The 21,831-nt window shown below is 42.5% G+C and overlaps 1 protein-coding gene across 8 annotated transcripts in view; it reads right to left on the bottom strand.

Moving 5' to 3' along the window:
- BACH2 (BTB domain and CNC homolog 2) overlaps positions 1 to 21,831 on the bottom strand; it is a 193,347-nt gene that overhangs the window by 63,105 nt on the left and 108,411 nt on the right. The window contains exon 5 of one of the 8 annotated variants that reach the window (XM_064649961.1): positions 17,828 to 17,991. The exons of the other annotated variants lie outside the window; for them this stretch is intronic. The gene's annotated coding sequence lies outside the window, so the exon portion shown is untranslated. The remainder of the gene's footprint in view (positions 1 to 17,827; positions 17,992 to 21,831) is intronic. 8 annotated transcript variants of the gene reach the window in all.

The following is a 21,831-nucleotide window of genomic DNA, read 5'->3' as shown; positions in this document are numbered from 1 at the left end:
GAAAGGACCACCTAATCTGGCCTCCTAATGGCAAATCAACAGCTGCCTTTATCACACAGACTTGCCATTCTGACAGAGCAAAGAAAACCAGCAGGGTTTTTTGACAAGCTCCCTCTTTAACTCTTAATGGAATTATATATACCTTTAGCCTCCAAGTTCTCTCTTGACAGATTCTGAAATAGCTGTTCCACTATTTTACCCTGGACTGATGGCAAGCTAAAGCAGCCATCAGTTCCCTGGAACATTCTTTTTACCTTTTTTAAATATCGGAAATACAGTTGGCAGTCCTCCAATTTTCTGGAATTTCCCGTTTTCCCAAGATTTATTATGAATTACCAGCCATTCAACAGAGCTCTTTGGCCACCTCCCTTAAGATTCCTGGATGTAGAAGTTACTAGGATGTGAAACTGTTTAATTTCAATCACTCTTGCCTCTCAGATCCTACTTTGCTATAAGCAGCAAACTTTCTCTTCTTTCCACATCCCTGCACAGGATGGACACATCCTCTTCTACAGTTTCAAATACAAAAAACACATGGGGAACATTTCTGCCTTTTCTATTTTCCCTTTTTTAGATATTCAATTAATAAATGTTTTATCATGACTTATATTTCTTCATTTAACCAGAATGGCTTCTCATTAGAGTAACATTTTTTGTTATTGATGGCAGTGTAAAATCATAATTTTGAGAGCTGGCAGAATATTCTTCAACAATTCCCAGTGCGTTCAACGCTTTTTACTTTAAATGCAATGTTATGCCAACACAACAGGTTTTAACTTTGGAAAACATCTTTTTCAATTCTGAGTACAGTGCACACATAAATTTACAGTCTCCCGGTAGATGATGTACTCTGATAGCACGAGGTCATTGTACAGGATTTGAGACCCTGTGATTCACATTATTTAAGACTGTCCACAAATAATACGTTTTGACAAACTGCTTCCCTTCTTTCTTCATTTTCTCATGCAATAAGCTGTAAACTTGTATTTTCCAGTCTATTTTTAAGAGAAGCACTCCAGCTGAAAATCTTTTGGCTCATGTGCCACCCTCTCCAATGTCTCTCCCACAGTGCTAAGAACTGGTTAATAAAACATCAAATAACATGAGTATTGTACCATCCTAATGATTTAGACTTACATACACTGGTTTAGAGTTATACTAGACTTGTGTAAGGCTGGTTTATGCAATTGGACATTCACTGATGTCACTCTCTCTCTAAGGTTAGTCTACAGCCCCTGCTTGCTCATTTGTCTTCAAGGGGAATATACCACTGGTAGAGAAAGAGGCCACTGAAACCAGACATTCCCCATAGTCTCTGCAGACCTCAGCTTGGAGATCCACAAAATCCCAAGCTTTGTCTACCCTCAGCAGCATGGTAAGTGCCACCTGCAGCATGCTACTTTCTCCCTGTCCTCTCCATTCACAAGAGGACAGACAATTCAGGACACCTGGCTGCACCATATCTGAGGACAACACAAAAGAAATCAGTGAGGACCTTGTCCCCACAGTGGCAATCACCATTGTCACACTACTTCAGGACCATGGCAGGTCTGCTCAGGGCTGTGTTTTGGGCAGCTCTGACCTAGGGAAGCTTTCCCTGGCTGATGAAATGCACGCCCATAGCTACAGTCTGGACAATCTTTAAGAGATAATGCTTTTTATTCTGAGAAGAAAAAAGTCTGTATGATTTTTCTGAAGTGAATTGAGAAGCTATATTCTCCACAGATCTTAGAGACATGCAATTAAAGACTGTCAAATTTGCATGTACGCAGGATCCAACTGAAGGCTGAGCAGGCGATGTTGTAACATTTCTCACTTGACAACCTTATACTCTTTTAACAGCTTTTGTGCATAATTTCCTTGCTTTAAACAAACTAAAGGTGCCATTGTATAACCTGACCCCCGAGTCCATGTGGGTGAGGATAAGGGTAGGAGCCAGGAGATTCCCACTTCCCAAGCAGAACCGGCTGACCATCACTGGTCTGCAAAATCCCAACTAAGCAGTCTGCAACACCACACCAAATACAGATGGAGCAAGCAGAGAACAGCTCTGCAGGTCCCCCCGCTTTGTCAGAAACTCAACTTTTGAGGTAGCATTAAGCAGAAGCCATCAGCTGCCCTGGGCTTTCTTTTCCAAACTCCCGGGCTGGTCTAATGGATTTCCAAGGGAAACAGTAACAGCTGCAGCATGGCCCCAAACCCACTCTCCAGCTGAGATCTAAGGTCTTTGCTCCACAGCATGGGGGCACCAGAGCTCTACAAGAGTTCAAAAAAATGTTGAATGTTGGGAAATCAACAGGTAATTTCAAGCTTTATTTTCCTTTTTACTTCCCTCTCAGTTTAAATACTGATGGTTTTCCATCTACAGGCTGAGAGAACATCACAGCAAGAAAACTGTGACCCCATGCACCTGAAGTCTGGAAAACCTACTGTGGTTCAAAATAAGGCTTCGTAGAGGGAAATTACAAGATATAAGGCAGCCAGTCCGGTTCCTGGTGCACATGTAGAGTGAGAAGCACCACAAGGTCTTCATGCAACAGGATGAATCTGGCACATTCCAGCACTTACTTGTGAAGGTGTTGAGTCCCTTTAATCCATGGCCTTTAATGAGATTTGAGAGTGCCTGTAACAAGCGGGATCAAACCACAAAAGCATGGGGACAAGGAGATTAAACTACAGATTAATAACTATATAGTATAAACAATATGGGATAAAATAAAACTCCTATGCTCCACTGGAGATTGCTATGTTTATGTATAAAGCGGGGAATCTATAAAGCTCATTGATTGGTATTTCAAACAAAACTAATCTAAAAGCATTTCTAATTATTAACTGAAATATGTAATACAAATAGCGTGCTCGGTATCAATCAATACTTCCCCGTGCTTGCAAACCCTACAGCATTTTTTGTGCTAAGAAGGGGACCAGCCGAGATGGTAAACTCCAGTGCTTGCCAGGGGGGTTTGTCTCTCAGTATACATGTAAAAGAGAACAGTCTGCAATGTAATAACAAGCATGCTTTTTTTTTCTTACTTCTTCCCCCTCAGCTTCTGCCTACCCTAAATGTACCTAACCTACATTGCAGGCTGCAATAAAAAAAATAATTTAAAAAAATCACTCCATGAGTCTTCTTCTGGACCGTCAGAAGAATGCAAACATTGTTACACAGAATGAAATCCAGTCTTTTTAGACAAACTTGACCACTTAGTGATACAGCTGCATGAAAGGAGAAGACAATTTTGCTAAAAATTTAGTCATCAGACTAAATGAAGACTTTGCCATTAGAACAATTCAAGTCTTATAGAAATAGACTGAGTTAATTTATAATTCTCAGAGGTCAAAATCACGTAAGTCTATCTACAGATTCATGCCACTACTTCAAGACTTTAAAGTGCTAGTAAGACAGAGTTTGGTTATATGCCCAAAGGAATGTTAAAATGCTTTGAATAAATACTTGTTGCTTGATGAAATACAGGACAGTCACCACTAGGTTATGAATGACATGATGCTTTTCCATCACAGCATATTATGTTCCAATATAGTGTCTTAAAAGCAGACACACGTGCACATGTCTATAGTTTAATGTGTGTATACATGTACACGAATGTATGTGTATATGTATATACACACATGTGCACACATGCACAATATTTAATTACTATCTCTTAAAAAATATGTATTATTATCACCGTGTGTTTCTGGGTTAGTCCACGTCACCTGGCATGAGCTTTCCAAACATTAAAAAATTATGTGATCTCTATTAATAGAGTCTTTGGACCAGTCCTATCAACATAGCTACACATCCTTATATCATGGAGGAAATGCTCCTTTTACTCTATCAACGAGGTGGTTCAGTATTATTTGTAGCCATTATTCCATGCATTTCTCACCTGAAGTACATATGCATCCATGCAATCTTCTCTGCTACGTGTGGTAAGAATTTTTCCCAAAGGAGTAAAAGAAAGAGGAGAAATTAAAATCCTGAAAAGGTCGTTTGTGCAAATGTTTTTAGTAATAATAATGGAGGAAATAGACATGTGAAAAAGCTCTGAAACAGGAAAATACAGAAGCAACGGTGAAAAGTTGAAGGGATGGGGAGGAGCCAGGAGTAACATCCATACGGACACTAAAAATCATGTTACTAGGGGTGAGTGGAAGGGTTCAAGAAAACAGAAAGTAAAGGACCAGGGTTACCTCAGAGTAAGAGAGAGTTGAAGAGGCCAGGGGCTCATGGATCAAGAGTTGCACAGAAGGAAAGGCAGAGGAGGCTGGAGAATTTTCAAGGGAGAAAGATCTGTAGTAAGAGGGCAGGAGCCCAGTCCTGGCTCCATTGCCTCCGGGGGGTGGAGGGGCTGAAGTGGGAACAGGGGAACAAACTGTGAAAAAGAGTGGCTACTGTCCAGTGTTTCAGTGAACAAAGAGAAACTGAAGAAGCTGGAGATAAAGCCATTGCATACTACAGTGAGTATGTAAGGCTGTCCAGAGGGAGCAAAAAAGAGGGAGCAGGAAGCAGAGGGAGAGGTTTCACTGCCCAGAACAGAGAGGGTCATGATTGCCAAGGAACTTGAAAGAGCAGTGGGAATGGAGGCAACACCGAGAATGAAGATTCCTGGAAATTGCCTGTTCTCCCTGTGGGAGGTGGGATGATGCTGGGAGGCAAGGGGAGAGAAAGGTTGCAGACACTCAGAGAAGCAAACGGAGAAGTGTCAGAGTGGAGAAGAGATGAGAGGGAAAAGGGAATCGCTGGTGAGAGGCTAGAGAGTGGGTGAGGACACGGTGCCAAGAGATGATAATCCAGATGATTAGAGAATTAGGTGCAAGAGATGTCAAGCAAAAGGCAGAGAGCAGAAGAGGCTATGGAGGTGCAAGAAGAGCTTGAGCTTAAAATAAAACTGTCAAGCAGTCCAAATACACCAGCTATGCACTTCTCCTCTGCCTGCCCCCTTCTCTCCATCATACTGTCAGGCATCGACTACCTTAGGGCAGGAAGCAAACAAAAATCCAGCTGCCCTCAGGCTGATCCTGGAGGAGCAACAGAATAGGAATGAGGAGAAATAAAAGCAGGCTGACTAGCTGCCTGTGGATAAAAAGGAGGCTTTTAGTATAGCTGTGGCTGTATTTGATTTACGTGTACTTCCTCATGCAAAACAGAGGCACAGCAGTGGAAATGGCTTTCTAAAGAAAGCACCGTGGACAGAAACTCCTACACATTAGAAAAAAAGGAATTGCCGATATCCTGGGCTACACCAGGATGCACACAGAGCTGGGGATCCCGGCTCAGGCAGCCAGCACAAAGGCGCTCACATTGCACCATCCCCATGCAAGACAGCACTATGCCCCGCGGCGCGAGGATTGATGTACACAAAGCCCTAAGTGCTTTCGTAGGCGGCTTTTACTATTTTGAATTTGAGCGTGACATCCCCTTGTAATGAAAAGGCTCGCCTCCTCGGGAAAAGGACTACCAAATACTGTAAAAATCCTGTTCTTTGTGACAAAAGAGTCCACTTCCAAATTAAGGAACAAAACACAGTAGCCTGGATTGCATACTACACATTTTCGTAAATGTTCTTTTCTAGTAGCAAGTAATTAATCTTGTGTTAGAGCCTGAAAAGTCCCTACGAGTTTTTGAACTTGCAGACAGCTGGAAAATGCCTACTTAGGCTAGTGTGCACATCTTCAAGTAATTCCTGCTTGCTAATTACTCTTCCAGAAGCTGCCAACAGCTATTCGAACATTTTGCTAACCAGGGTGGGATATCACATTGCATAATCATGTGAATTAACAATAGGATGCTGGTGAAGCAATGGGATAAAAACCAGGTAGTTGAGAAAGAAATTAAAGCTAATTGATTTGCACCAAAAAAACTGCAGTATGTAAACAGCATTTCAGAAACAAAGGACATGGCCAGGGAACAAATAAACAAAAGTGAAACCAGCATTGGTGACAGATGAGATGAGACTTAAGCTCGGGACCCCTTACAAATGAGACTTGCTAGTACTCCACTAACCCACTGCAACCAGAGGAATATTCCCTTCTGCAGCACAACAGATGTGATTCAAACTGGCAAGCCCTTGCACATAAAAGCACGATGCCCTACCCTGCTCAGCGAAGTTTCTGCAATATTCATTGCAGTGGCCCAGAGGGAATTCCAGCTCACGGTGTGCAGAAAGCTCGATGGTGCTCCTGCACAGCAGAACGGCTGAAGGGGCACCAAAGGGCAACAAGCGCATGCTGCTGGAGGAAACACCTCGAGATGGAGCTGCCCGTGTGGAAGGTAGCGTGAGGCAGAGGAGGAAAATCCAAGAGGTACCTTCATATATGTGTGTGTACATTTAACTGCAGAAAGCTAACACAATAGTAGTGTCTGCTCTGAAAACGGCAAAGGCAAGTTATTATCAGGATGAACATCTCTACGTAGCATCTCAGAGGAGGCTCTGGCCACCTTCAATCAACTTTTTCTTGGAATGCTGTTAAGTTGTGGTCATCAATCCTATTTAAGGAAAGGGAAGAAAGGCTTCGTATCACTGCTTTCCCTCCTCACTTGATGTGACATGAAATACCAGTACATTAGCGCAGGTGAAAGAAATGCAGCTTGCCTGATAATGGCCACACTCACGTATTTATTAAGCAGCCTGGGGGAGAAGGCACCAGGCGCAGAATACGACCACACAGCTCACTCATCGAATGCCTAGAGCAGCAGCTTCCTGCTACCAAGAGGTTTCCTTGAAATCCCTCCAGGAACACTCTGTAACCGAAGTGTAAAAGCGGCCACTTGCCTTGCTCTGATTGCCCACTTGAACTTTCCGAGAAGGTTCGTGTATTTACCATCGATCCACAGTACTGAGTTGCCAACTGACTTGCAGTGGAAAGACTGCAAAACCCGACTGTGGCGCTTATGTGACCCACATACTGCTCTGCCCCTGGTCCTCAAAGGGCACGTAGGGAGATATGGCAATACCCTCATGCACTGATGGGCCATGTGGGCACAGGCAACCCCCCTAATTTAGGAGCTTGTGCTGCCACTGCCAGGGCAGTAAGTAAAGCAGAGATGATCCCGCTGACTTCTCGGCTATTCATCCAGATTGGTAAAATCTGTTAAAAGACAAGGTGATTTTCCTGATCAGTACATCCATACAGACAGGAGCTGGAACTTGGCTCAGGCTGGTAGTTCAAATGCTTCACTACTGGGCACTGCTAAAGTGTTTAGCATCACTGCCTTCGTTATCTCTCCTGGCTTCATCTTGTTGGTGCTGTGTATACATAAGGACACATGGACCATGAGACTCCCAGTGAACTCTTGTAATACCAGCTGTCAGCAGCCTACTCGGAGTCAGGAAAAACATGCTTCAGTAAGAGATCGTGTCTATAAACATGGCAAAACTAATTATCCCAAGAAGGGTTCCCCTTCCTCTTAAAATTAGCAGTGTATACAGTCAGATAGCTCAATGTAAACACATCACTCTGAATTTCACCAGCTTCAGTATCAAGCAGTGTTGCGCTGCTATGGAAGGAAAAGTATGAATCCTGTAGGGAGTCTCTACTATAACAGATACTAAATCTGACATGTGAAGAGTTGTACTGTAGTGTTTCTAAAAGAGTGAAATGGGAAAGGAAAAAAATGTGAAGCCTAAAACCAGCAACACACCAGAGGTTACAAGAGAATGTTAAACAAGTGTCCTAGTGGGAAATGAAGAGGATAGATGAAACCCCTTCTGTGACCAAGGCAGTGGACAAGGTCCAGTGAAGAGTCCAGGAGAGAAAAGGGGCAGGTAGTCATTAGATAGGACCCAATGACATCCTGGGTTTGGGAACAGGAAGGTTTTCCAGAAAAACTGCTCTAGGTAGTTTAAGTAATCATCTGTAAAATACAGGACAAGAGAGAGCTCCCAGGATCAGCCAGACAGACCTGAGGACTATATAAGCTGCATTTTGCAAGCCAGAAGAGCTCAGATGGTTTTAAGTATTTCAATTCTTACAGGTATTCTTAAATTTCATCTAGTTGCCCAGTTTTTCAGAGACAAAAGCAGAGTACTACATTCACTACATTCAATGGCAGAGTATGGCCATTCCTCAAACTGGTCAACAGGACATCTCCCGCAGTGCTCAGTGGTGCTGCACAGCTCAGCAGTAGCAGAAGGATAAGGAGATGCATACACCCTCATATTTAATGAAGGAACCTCTACAAAAGAAATGTCTTCCAGTCATCACTGCAAGATTGGAGAGCCCTTTAAGCATGCAATAGGAGAGTGGAAAGAAAGGCTGAATGAATCATGAGCAAGGGAAAAAAAGGTTATGGCACACCCGCACACTTTTCCATTTCAGCTCAGTAAAGTTCAGCTACATTGAGGTGATGCTAGTGGAATCACTATTCAGTGAGAGAGAAGCAAGCAATTCTGAATCCATCAGAATCTGTTTAAGAATTGAGTAAAATCCTGCAGCACAACAGAAGATGGAGAAGTTCTCATCATTTACACAGGAATAACAAAGAAAGGTGAGTCTGGCAACCTTACACTGAGCAAAGGAATCATCAGGCAAGCCTCACCCACTGCAGTTGCTGGGAGAAAAGGTCAGGAAAAGCACAGCCAGATTTCTCAGCAGAAAATCCACTCATCTTGCAAATCCTTTCCACGTCCTTGTGTGCAAAGGCACTGCAAGCTTCTGCAGAGGGAGCCTGCTGCGTAGCCCTACTGAGCGGAGTGGGGGACATGACAAGTGCCATAGGCCAGTCTTTGCAGCAAAGGAGCAACAACCACTTTAGCAATTTAAAACAACAGCCTCAAATGCTCATGCAACAACGAAGCATCAGCAAAAGCTGAACAGAAACATGCCCTCGCATCCACAGCCATCTGTCCCTCTTCGCTCGTTCTTGTTGTTTTACAAATTGACCTACTGTTCCAAATCCCAGATTTTCAGAAATAGCTCTGGCTGAAGGTATTACCAGGAAAAACAATCAGTGTCAGCTAACCAGTCTAGGAATTCTTTTCAGGAGGCTAAGGCAGTGATGACAGAAGCTGGAAAACCAAAATCCCACAGAGGGGGAAGCACAGGTCACTCAGATATACAGGCAAGAAGCAGCAGGAGCAACATCTGACAGGGCGAGTGATGTTCTCTTCTGCTGAAAGCAGTGGAGAAGTCTAACAAAGACCATTTCTGTTTTCTGGTACAAATGGTGCATTTCAGAGGACAACCAACCAAACTAGCTTTGGAGTAAAGAAGACCAGAAAACCAAGGAGATTCCTAAAATGTATTACTGTACCAAATAAACAGCTAGTATTCTCCCATGAACTGAAAACCTCTCCAACTATTCCCAAACAATTACTACCTCCCCACGCTGTACAAAGATAAATTTCCTCTCCAACGTAATTTTTAATATCGTAAGTAGTCTTGGTAATAGCAACCCCCTTAATTTAATATCCTCAGAGACCTTTACCATCTTTCCCTGTTAAGGTTTTCTGCAAAGCACCCACTCTCATCATTTTTCAGTCTTTTGAGCCCTTAATTTCCTATTAGTTTGGCATGTCTTCATTGGCCTCACTAGTTTTATCGTATGCTTTCGTCAGTGGTAAGTGAATAACCCCCTCATATGGCTTTTAGGGGGGGATTTCCTCCCAGCACTGCCAAAGGAGCCACGACTTGCCACGTGTCCTCCCCCACCCTAGCTCTCCCTCTCCCTTTGAAATGGGGAAAGATGAAAACTATAAAATGCAACAGATGGTCTGAAATCCTCTTCCTGCGAAACCCATTGCTACGGCAGCTAGCTTAGGCTATATTTCAAATATTTCCGCATGTGCCAACAGCGGTATCCATGACTAGAGATGATGAGGAGACTGCTTGTGAAACTCCCCCATAGATACTGTTTGCAACAGCCTAGTCCTCTTGCTGAAGGCTCTCTTCTTTTCCCTATTCTAAATCCAATGAGAAAACTAATCTTCTCCCGATTTAAAGCTGACAGGTGGTACATGCATAATTAAAGATGACCTAACAGAGAATGCTCTCATTTCTGGCATATTATCAGACACTTAAGCAAAGCAATTATCAGTAGGCAATCTTTTCTGTCAACAGAGATTGGATGAAATATTTTGCCAGTCAGGAAGATACTGTAACGATGATACATATGTATTTGCAAATACTCCAGTAATATAAGATAGACTGAAATCTCTCCTCTCGCAGACAAATGTTTTCATCACCTGTGGAGGACTACAGTAACCTCTTCTCACATTTCCACGTTTCCCTGTGCTATTTCCACAGACTCGCAGGACATAATACATAGACTCCACCTTCCTCATGTAAACCTCTTCCTTCAACCCACCTGCACTCCGTACAAGTCCTGCCGTTCCTCTCCACCTAGGGGAGGACAGTCTTACTGTCCTCTCTAGTTCCTGCACCTTTTCCGCCTGCACTACATGGTAGATGGCTGGTTTGTGGGCCAGGAAACTTTGTCCTCCTCCTTTATTTTACCCCCAAAAGCAAGAAAACCCTCAGAAAACTTGTCCTCCCCCTTTCTTACTCAAAAGCAAACAAAACCCAAACTCCTCCATCAAAACCCAACGAAGCCTCTCCCAAACACCCACTTCTTCACCTGCAGGTAGCAGTCACCTGTGGCACATCAGGTGTTGGGCACTATATTGTTCTTTCACTCCTCATCATAGCTTTTAGTATCTGCAGAGAGGAATTATGGACCTCATACGTCATGACGGGCTGTGCCTGTTGTGAACAACCATGTCCTACTCAGTCAGGACCATGAGCTTGAGGATCTTTCCCCTGGGAGCTGTGAAGGCAAAAGAGATGAGTGGCCTTGTTCTCCCTAACTTATAGAGGGGGCAAACAGGAGCGAAGATCAGTTGGGAATTTTATGTGGAATCAACCCAAAAATCTATACTAGAACTAGGAATATCTTCCCTTCTTTTTGGTTAACAAGCAGATGGCATGGTCTCCCAAAATAGCAATGTCACCCATGCAGTTTGAAAGAAGCAGAAACTTTTTAACCCAAACTCTTAAAATGCTTCCTTCAAGCAGTGTTTTGCAATGAATCCAGAGATCATTCTGTGTCTTTTTTTTTTTTTTCTCCAAGAAGGGATTTTAAAAAAAGAATATTTTGGGGAAGAAAGACAGGGAGAACAAAACAATTAGGAAAAGGAAAGCCTAGAAAGGTTAGTGTTTTTCTTAATTTTGGGGAAGTTAGGGCTGTGCAAAGTATTATAAATGGCAATTACATACACACATGGGACTGCACTTTACCTTATGAAAGAGCTGCTCTTAGGGTGTAAAATTGCTTTAATATTGCATTAAGACAAACGCTTTTTTCCAAAAAGGCTTATGATAATGGATTTTCAAAGCAAAAGTAAAGCTGCTTTTCCCTGAGAATAGGGCTTTAAAGAAGGGAAGCTTCACAATACCAGTGGTGTGCGTTTTGCTGCATTTCACAAGATCTCTCATTATTTAAATTCCTATATACTTATGTCATACATGGATAAACGATCTTATTGTTCAGAACATGTCTTTATATGAGCATCTCTGCCGTAGAACTAGTGTTATTTAGCTGCTTTTTTTTTCCTCCCTACCAAGTCAGAACAAAAGTCTCTTTTACTGCAGTTTTGTGAACTTCATGCAAATGGCAGTTTTTACACATCAATCGGCAGTTTAATAACACTAACGATAAGAGGGGAATTAATGGTAATGAGATGGCTTTTTGGCAAGAAAATCAGTTTATAGAGAAGTTTCTACGATGTCAAACTTTGTAGCCCTGTGTTATCAAAAGCCCTGTGTTATCTCACAGCAGTGAGAATTAAGATTAAACCACTGATTTGTTAGCAAGCTACGCTTACTAAACAACAGCTTTCTTGCACCAAGATCGATCATTTAGAAATCTAGTGTATAAGATTAGGAAGAGATAGTGATAATTTTCTGGGACAGCAGGGAGTCATTTACACAACAAAATACATTTGCGAGGGGGATACCAATCTGACTGAGCAAGCTCAATATCTCTCTCAGTTAAACCAATACTGGTAAGTCTCCCAATCTTCCCTAAGGCATAGAGTTTGGTCATTCCTTCTCTTGCTCTATCCCACTCTTGCAATCACGGTGCTTTTCAGCATTTAGAGTCCAGTTTTGCACCTGTCACTTCCATGAGTGGCCATGATGACTTCCCAGGTGATGGCTAAAGGCATTCATGCTGCAGGACCAAGCATGGGAAGAGGAAAATGGCATCATACGAATAGCTAAGGCAGTGAGAACTAGTGGGTCTTCCATGGCTTGACTACAAAGAGCCACATTTTAAAAACATGGCTTGATCACGACTGCAGGAATGACACTAAATATAAAAAAAAAGCATTTGCTTTCCCAACATGCAAAAACCAAGATGTGTCAAAATGCCAGCTTTTGACACAAAGTACCACAGGAGAAGTGAGTGACAGAAGATTTTGAATACTTCTACCAGCAGGTGCTTCAGCAGGCATAGTAGTGTCCCATGACAATGATGGCCTAAGGATAAACTTTACATCTCTAACATCTGAATTCCCCTTTTTATCCAGACAGACAGACGGATAGACACAGTCCTACACCCTGGGCTACTCCAAACCAGTTCTAATGTGGGAAGTATAGATAGAAATTACACTTTCCTTCCTCCCACTCACCTTTGGCTATGGTCAGGACCCACTAATAAATTTCTCTGCTATTGAATCCCATCACACACAGGACATCTTTTCCACAGATGCCTGACTGCTTTTTCACACTATCTGTGGGTTTGATGCTTTGGTTTCCAGCTACAGGCTGTAAGGGTTGAATCCCCTCTGTGGAACCATTTGAACTGCAACCTTCCTAGAGTCAGCACCTTTCAGTTTGACCCTATTTCCTCGTTAATGTTCCCACAACTTGAATCAGCATCTCCATGTAAAGAAGCCTGTGTGAAGAACTGCTAATTTAACTGTGCTGCATGTCCATTCTCCTGCCTTGTGTGGGCTTTGCTGAAAATCAAGTTTTGGGGAGGAGAAACAAAGCCTGCTCCCTTTTCATTACCTATAGCATGTACTTTCAGTGATGCTTTTTGTGGGTAGGCAAGTGGGAAAATATGCTTTTTAAGCAGGACAAAGTCTGATGAAGTTCTACAAGAAGCCCCAAGACAGGCAGAGGTTATTATGTACTGCAGGAATGAAATGTAGCATCTTTGGGGAGTAGCCATTTCATCATCGAACAGCAGTTTGGGAGAACTGTGGGAGCTGGGCTGTCTCACCCATGAGCAAACTAGGAAATTACAGGAGCTTGCAGGTGTTGTCTGCATGTGAAGTCAGAGACAGAGAAGTAGTTAAGCCCCATCTCTAAGGTACTGCCCCTGTGCGGGTGGATGTAATAGGTCATTACAGAGAAAAAATTGTCAGAAATAACTATTCCACTTAACACCATCACTGTGGGGTTTGGTGGGCAACAAGCAGAACAGTGTGAGGAACACACATGATCAGTGCATTCATGCTGAAAGGGCTGAAGTGTCTGGATTTTTGCTGCATTGTCACCGTGACATCATGCTCCTTCCTACCTGCCCACATCATGGACCTGACCATGCCTCTAAATGACACCATAAAGTTTGTGTCCCGTGATCTGCTGCTGCTCACCACAGTCCAGCCCCTCACTGCTAGTGACAAGAGCAACAACCCACCTCTCCCCACAAACCTATGCTAGTATTATGCCACAAGCAAAATTCAGCCCAAAAAACAAGTCCTCAGTCAAATGAAGCAACACATAAAAACACTGCTTGAGCTGGGAACATATGACTAGATTTTTCTCAAGTCTGAAGGAGTCCCAATTCCTAATGAAAAAATGGGAGCTATGCATACTCAAACCTTTAGCTTCAGGCTGGTATCCACTCCAGACACCATCTCAAAAAATACTATTGCTTCATCAATACATTTGTAATTCAACCAAAAAAGAAATTTAAAAGCATCTGAAAAGCTTTGCATGGTAAACATCAGAAAAACACTGCTTTCCAACCCTGCAGCCAATTGTTCTATAATATCTTCTGCTTTGTGCTGACAACTTTTTTTCTCTCCAATCATTCAGACACAATGCCTTCAGGTCTGTCTAAGTAATGTAATTTACTGGAGTGGAATTCCCATGATACCTTCTGCAGCACTCAGTGACAGTATCATTTATACTCTACACTGTCATGCCATGACACTGATACATTGGCTTTCATCCCTCATTCAGCGCAGAGGGTGCAATTTCACCTTCCATTGTGCCCTTCCACAGACTGCGCGTACAAATTCCCTCCATTCATTCCTAATTACAAACCTCTGCTGAAATACTCTTCTTAGATTTATATTTCTCACTTTAAAGTGTCAATCTTATTTGAAAATTCCAATTTTCTGGGAGATTCATCCATTAGCAGCAACCTCCAAAGCATTCCTTAACCGAGTGCATTAAAAGTGAAGCTGGCAGAGCAAAGATGCACTTAAAACACACCATTACAGCAAATCTCCACTGCTAATGTTTTTGCATTATTTGAGCAATGCAGCAAGGAGCCTGTGACCGGCCAGCTCTGCTCCTCCAGCAGCAGCAGGCATGAGCCAACAGTCCGCTGCTGTGTCCAGCTCTGCTCTCACTGTGAGGCTGCACCATATCCCATCTCACAGGACCTCCTGTACAGCACGAGGCGGCTCTTCAAAGGACTCCAGAAACTGAGAGCCACAGAAAGAGTTTATGACAACTGTAAAAATGCCTGAGTGCAGCTTGTTTGCTGCGGTAAAGTTAAAAAAACCCCCAAGCTGGGGGTTTCCTGAGGTAGCAGTTCTGCTCTGCAACCCAATAGGTTGTTAGAGCTCCTCTGCTGAAAATCTCAAACATGTTGTTTGGGTCACTTACACTATTCCTAACTTAGTGGCCACATGCAGGACTGTTCCCTTCAAACTGTGTACAGAAAACACAACTTCACAGATTCCCTGGAGCAGCTCTACAAGTAGTTAAAAAAGAGATCCTTCCACCTCTTCAAGAGAAAGCTAAACACCTTAAAAACCTCATCACCATACAAGGGAAAAAATGAAGAGCCCAGCAGTGGGTACTGATAGTTGCACAACGCGCCCCATATGCCATCTCTAAAAATAACCCGTGTGGCGATACCTCTGGAAGAGACCAGCATGTCTCATCCAGCTGGAAAGTGCAGCCGCAGTGAGCGGCGTGAGCACCGCTGCCACATGACACACATGCTGCACTCTCTCCTGCTGTTATCTTCAGGTTTGAACTCACCTGCAGCAGGCACAGCAGTAGAAAAAAAAGGGCAGGCAGGGAGAAAAAAACCATCTCTACAACTGTACCGGAAAGAGAAAATTCCACAGAAAAATATTACAACAAACAGTTACGCCGCTTGTCAGCATCTGGTCACCCACACGACTGAGACATGAGGGTGATTATAACAGATGTAATATAATTCCCTGCAGCAACCACCGTGGGGGAAACTAATTATTGCTAAAGTTTTGCCCGTTCCCACCTGAAATATTTAAAGTCTTGATTGCTGCATTAGCTCTCTTGCTGTTCGTACTTTGTATCCAGGCTGGTCCAACGGGCAGGCACAGATGTAAAACCAAAAAGGCATGTTTCAGCAAAAAGGCAAAAGTAAGGCAGCAATGACAGGCACCGAGCTCTCCTAGGAAAAGGGGGACGATTACACCAAGCAAATTTAAAGGGATTTCATATTGCCTGATGAAAGACTCACCACTGACAGCGTGACTAGTCCATGGAACAAGCGCATGTGCCTCTAACTGCCCCCAGCACCCCACATCCTCCGCACCACGTGGTGTTACTCAGAGCAAAAACTTATTGTCTTACGCAGCCTGCTTTTCAAAACCAACACCTCTGCTACTCTGCCAAGCCTGACGAAGTCAGGAAGGTCATGAAGCAAGAAAGTGATGATGCTGAAGATGCCACGCAGCAGAAAGCAAGCATTTAGCCTCTACCTTTGGTCCTGCAGCTCTTGGATAGATGCTCTCTCTTACCCATCCATTGCAAGAATGACATTAGACGTGCACATGCACAGGCACACTCATTCTCTGGAAATGCCACGGCTACTTAATGAGTGTAGCTGGGACAGCACCAAAGCTGACACCATGAAGCTATGAATTTCCCTGCATACACTGACATCTCTCTTTAATATTTCTCTTGGCCATGAGCTGAGGTATCAATTAATGTGGTCATAACAGATTAAGTAGCTCAAGATACTGCAACTAATTTAGTGGATTCCGAACCAGTGCAACTACCTGGAAAAGCTACCAAGGCAGCATATTTCAATACTGTCACCCTAAAGAGGAAACCAAAGGATTTTACATGCCAAAAGTTAATCCTGAGAATTTGTTTCTTAAGCTCAACAAATTTGTATAGATTTCCTTTTTTTCCTTTTTCTTTGCCAGAAGATGAAGTTCTGGATCAACAGTTCCAGGTATACCAGTGAAGTTTTGAAAGGCTAACTTTAAAGATCTTTCAATCCTCTCCAAAGCTGCTTTTTCCAGAGAGCAGAACAATTCTTCCTAAATTTTTCATTGCTACCTCTTAATTATGCACTAAGCCTAACTACTTTTTCTTTTTTTTTTTTTTTTAAATAAGAAGTTGATGAATTAACACAGCCAGATCACACTGCAAGTAAGCTCTGACTCTCCTTCCAACACAGACCCTTTTACAAGCATTTAAGCCGAGGACTCACTCACCAGACAGAGACGAAGCTGCAGGCGAGCCAGTCATCAGAGCTAAGGGAAGTACTATGCTTGCTCTACAAATACTGAAGCATTTGAATCTTATTTTTAGTTGTACACAAAGGGCAATAAATGGAAAATCTTAATTGTAACCACTGCTTTTTCATGGCCGCCCACACTTCCAACACCTACAACAAAAGTATATAAATGCAAAAACTCCAAAACTCATGGCTCATCTGAACAAGGGATGCAAAACAAACTCATTTGAAAAGGGGATGCTATTACTCTTTCTCCAGTTTATCTAGAGTGCTATTATATTCTGTTAAACATTGAAGACAGCTATTTGCATGCTATGTGTATCTACTGCCCAGGATCCTGTTGAGTTTTCATATATTGAATAGTTTTTTTTTATCTCAGTTACCTGGTAGAGTCCTTCTCAAAGTTAGCTGACCCCTGACTGATTTTCAAATGATGAAGTAGAGAAGGTGCCTGCCTGCCCCTAACTTTCAGTTTCTCCCCCCACTGACCAAACTACCGAGGTACAAGGAGTTAATGCTTCACTTACCTGTGAGAAATTATGCTGAATACTCTACCCAGAAACTGGCAATTAAAAAAAAATCCCTTTACACTCATAACAGTAGAAGAACTTCAAACAAATTGCTGTCAAGGATGATTTCATTGTGTTTAAATCCACTTTACTTTAAGTCACTTTGCAAATTACTCTTTAATTTTATACCTAAAACTCTCAGGTCTACTATGATGCCAGTTTACTCTCCTGTGTATCCTATGCCTGATTGTTTCCATTTACAGAAAGTAACATGAGTATGAACCTAATTATCATCTGAAAACCTGCAGAAAACTAATTTAACTATCTGAGTAAAAAAGAAATAAAGGAAAAAAGGTCCATCTTAAAACCAGACTCAACAGGATGATAGGTGATGCCATATCTGGGGATGGTGAGAATGAACAATCTTGTGCCATTAATCACCTCGGTGTCGCTGGAACTGTAAGCTGTTACAGAGAGAAAATCATCCAATATAACGCTTTTATGTCTCAACTCTTTGTACATCATAACAGGAAACATGTCCTATCAGCTAGCAATCAATATTTAAATAAATCATCGAAGACAAAATGCTGTCTCCAGAAAAATGTGCCTTTACCTGCCCTTGTTCATCAACTGCCCGCTAGACCGAAAAGCGCATCACTTTCCTGCAGCTCCTGACAAGCCAAGGGCAGAGCCAGCTGCTCTCTCCACGCACGCTGCTGAAATCAGGTGTGTGCTTTTCTCCCGAGGATTTAGGTCGCAGGACCTGTGTGCTGAATGCTGCAGAAGCACGGGTATCTAAGTATTATGAAAATAAATGGGTCATACACCACTGAGCTAACAACCACACCACCCCCAAGCCGGGCACTGAATGACTGTGCAGGGTTCTGCCAGAGGGAGGGGAGATGTTGAACCAGCAGTGAAAACAAAACTGATGTGGTGAGATGGATTTTACTTTTCACTGGTTTGGGTTACAGAGAAAGTCGGTCTTGCCATCACCATCTCTCAGACTTTTCTGTAAAAAAAAAAATAATAAAGCAACGTAGGGGCAGGTATGTCCTGCAGAGATGGGCCAGCATCTCACCGCCCTGGGTAAGGGGAAGTGCCGCCAGCCCTTGTCGGAGGGAGGGCTGTGACTCAGTCCCTTGGGCTGGCACACTCACACACCCGGGCTGTCACCTGCCACAGCAAAAAACAAAAGTCCTCACCACAACACGGTGACCACATGGGAAACACTGAGTAAACAGATCAATGACACTGCGTGTCCACGCAGCTTGTCGTGCCACTGGGGTGACGAACAAACAAACCTGTGGTCAATGGCAACAAGGGCAGAGGTGTCAGAATAATTTGGTTTCATATGGCATGCTGTGCTTCAACAAACACCACTGTCCTCCTCTGTTGTTACCAGCTAAACACAGGCAGAATGCGCCTCTTGGCCATACAGCCCACGGTTGCTGTGTGTACCCAAATGGGGATGCCTTTGGCATGGGAATCTTGGTCAGAAATCTCTGGAAAGGGATGTTGGCTCACCACTCACACACATGTGCACGCGCAGCAGCTGTGTGTGAAGCTACACTGGAGCTTTTCAGACCATACTGATTATATTTGTCCAGATAAATATTTTATTTAAACATTATACATACATACATATATGTAGCTTATATATATGTATGTTTAATTTATATATACACGCATATGCACATCTAAATAAAAAATACATTTAGTCAACAGATATATCTGCAGCAAACACTTATCAAAAGCTATCCCCAGCCACCCATGCTGGGGGTGCAGTCTGCTTCAGGTACAGAGGCACTAATGGTGCTGAGGAGCACCCGATCACACTGAGGGACTGACGCAGTGTTGGCAGTGGTCAGTGGCTTTATGCATCCTCAAGAGGGGGGTATTGGGGCAGCAGGAGTAACTGGATTATTTCTCGGCAAAGAAGATTTCCCCTAGATCTGAGGAAAGTGCTTTTTGGCAGTTGTGAGCATGATGCCCAGGTCAGGATGGCATTGGAGGTTGTGAAGGTCCCCGAGGCAGGAGATGCTCCACACACTGGTGCACAAGGTACAGAGTCCTGATACACCAGTACCATCAAATGGGTAAGAAAATGCCTTTGCTGTTATAAAACCAGCACTCCAACAGAAATATCATGAAATGCAGATGTGGTCACATCTCACACATCCAGTAGGATAAACCCAACTATGTCCTCAGGTATGGCCATAGCCCTTAGGCAGAGGGTTTGGTGCTGACAGCTAGCAGTGTTTGGTAAGTCAGTGTTCAAAGAGATGTAATTTTGCCTTCAGAAATCTGATTTCCTTCTTAAGTCTGTCAAATTACCTGACCTTTAAGTGCAGATTTAAAAAAAGATACATTTTTCCCAGGCTGTGGTGGTAGGCGGGTGACAGACATTTAAGCATCAAAATCTGCGTATTAAAATTTTTCATTATTTACATCTGCCTACAGATGGCCATAGGATATATTTCAAGAAATCTTTCTAAATTTTTTTTAAATACTCCAAAGAACTCATACCTAGAAAATATGAAATTGCTGTACAGAGTTTTCTGAGTTTTGGGTTGTCTTATTTTTTTATCCTGTAGAAGGCACTTATTGGTCCTTGCTGAATTTTCAATATTGTATAAGCAGTACAAATGAGGTCTATTTATCAGAAGCAGAATGACATTGATTGGGATGCTATTTTTGCCACTTTTAAAGGAAAACACACTCATAAAACAAAGCAAGAAATGTGAACAGAGCATGGCCACCACTAGGAATAGTCGCCTGTCTCCGCTATGATGCCAGCAGCATCCTGCTCCAAGGCACAGCCACGTCCCCAGTGCCTGAGCAAAGCTCTGTATGTACTCCGCCATTCCTGACTATTTGGGATAACAAATGGAGAGCTGCTCAGCAAAGAGTACAGATTCTCCTCAAAACCTGTACACCTTCATTATAATACACTCAGTCTAACCTACCCAGCATTAAATCCCAGAGGACCTGGAGAAATGTTTTATTTTAGTATCTTGGCACATGCACCATAACAGGGTTTTTCAATATGCTCCATCAGAACAAGGAAGGTATTTTCTGCTTTGAATTCAAACATCAGTAAGTACTATTTTTATAGAGATCATATCAATCAGCATTCTAGTAGTATTATAAAAACTAAATAATAAAGGAATGGGGGAAGCCATACTTGTTTATGAAATACACTGCACCCAGGGAAAAGCAAGAACATCACAGTTGTTACAACTGGGTCAACCTCGTGCAACTGCTCTTTCCAGCAGGGCTAATTAACAAGGGAAAGTTCACTTCTTTCTACGGAAATTGCTATAACAAGGTAATTGTTACAAGCAGAGTCTGTCATCAAAAATAGCCAGACAGTGGGAAACACTGAGAAATCAAATAAGCAGCCAGCAGCTTGCCCTCGCATCTGCCTGTGCTGGCACAGATCCGCACACACAACGGGTGCCACTGCAGCCAACAACCTGTGAGGTGATGCTTGTGTTTTCTAGGAGTTAGAGCGCACATCATGTTTTAAAAATGATGCATACCACACAACCACACTTAAAAGAGAAAGAAAAAAAATAAACCCAAAGGAAAAAAAGGTAAGGAAAGCACATATTTGATGATGGCTCCTATATCCTTACACTGGTTTTCAAGTTCATTCAGTCATCAGACCCAATTTTACTGCCGGAAATGGAGACATCTGATTATTTGTAGCAGAATAAGAAGCAAGACAAAACTTCCTATGCACCTCTTGGAATGAGAGAGAGGGTTTTTTTCCCCATTTATGTCTACTCAATTTCTGGCTGCTTTTTCAAGTCCCTAACAAGGATGATATTTTGAAAGTTTGTTTCTCTGGAAGTGTTTTTAATAGTGAATTTACAAGATGCCTAATGATAAGCTTTTCAAAAGTCCGCAAAAAATTGTGAATAAGGCTTCCAAACCTCATGGGAACAGTGCTAAGGAGGACTAATGAACAACAAGTTATTTCTGCCTGCCTAGCTGTTACAACTCATATTTTCAAGTTTTCTTCCCTTAAGACAAGCACTAAAAACAAATTTCAAGACAGAACCAAAATCTTCCTGTAGTCAGATGATTCCTGCTATTGGGGATTTGATTAATAACTGCACCATATATTGCCAAGCCCATAAGGAAATGGCAACACTCTCCCTTTTTTGGAAAACAAAATCAAACCCACACCTTGTAAGGCCTCTTTGACAGTGGATTACTACCCAGACTTTCTCCACTGCCTACTTCTTCACCATTATTTTTGCTCATCATACCAGAAAAAAATTTTCCTTCTCTTTAAAACACTATCCTCCTTTTGCAAAAGGCTTTTCTTGTTTTAAATAAATCTTTTATTGTCCCATAAGCAATAAAGCACCTCAAATGAAGGTACACTTCTAATGTAAATGCTTCAGTTTCAAAACACTCACAGGTTTTTAGAAGTAGTATTACAAATCAGTTCCTAAGATTAAAAGTGGTGTTACTAAGCATTCAAGAAAAACTGACCAGCAAGGAGTGCTGTGGTCAGCTTCACTGCCCTGTTCTGATTAAACTGCATTGTATGAATTTGTTACTGCAGTGAACAAACAAGGGCCATTGTGCCACAATGAATCA

Source organism: Pseudopipra pipra, chromosome 3 (assembly GCF_036250125.1).
Source record: "Pseudopipra pipra isolate bDixPip1 chromosome 3, bDixPip1.hap1, whole genome shotgun sequence".
Taxonomy (NCBI): domain Eukaryota; kingdom Metazoa; phylum Chordata; class Aves; order Passeriformes; family Pipridae; genus Pseudopipra; species Pseudopipra pipra.
Note: the sequence above shows the minus strand (reverse complement) of the source record. Positions and strands in the feature narration are given on the sequence as shown.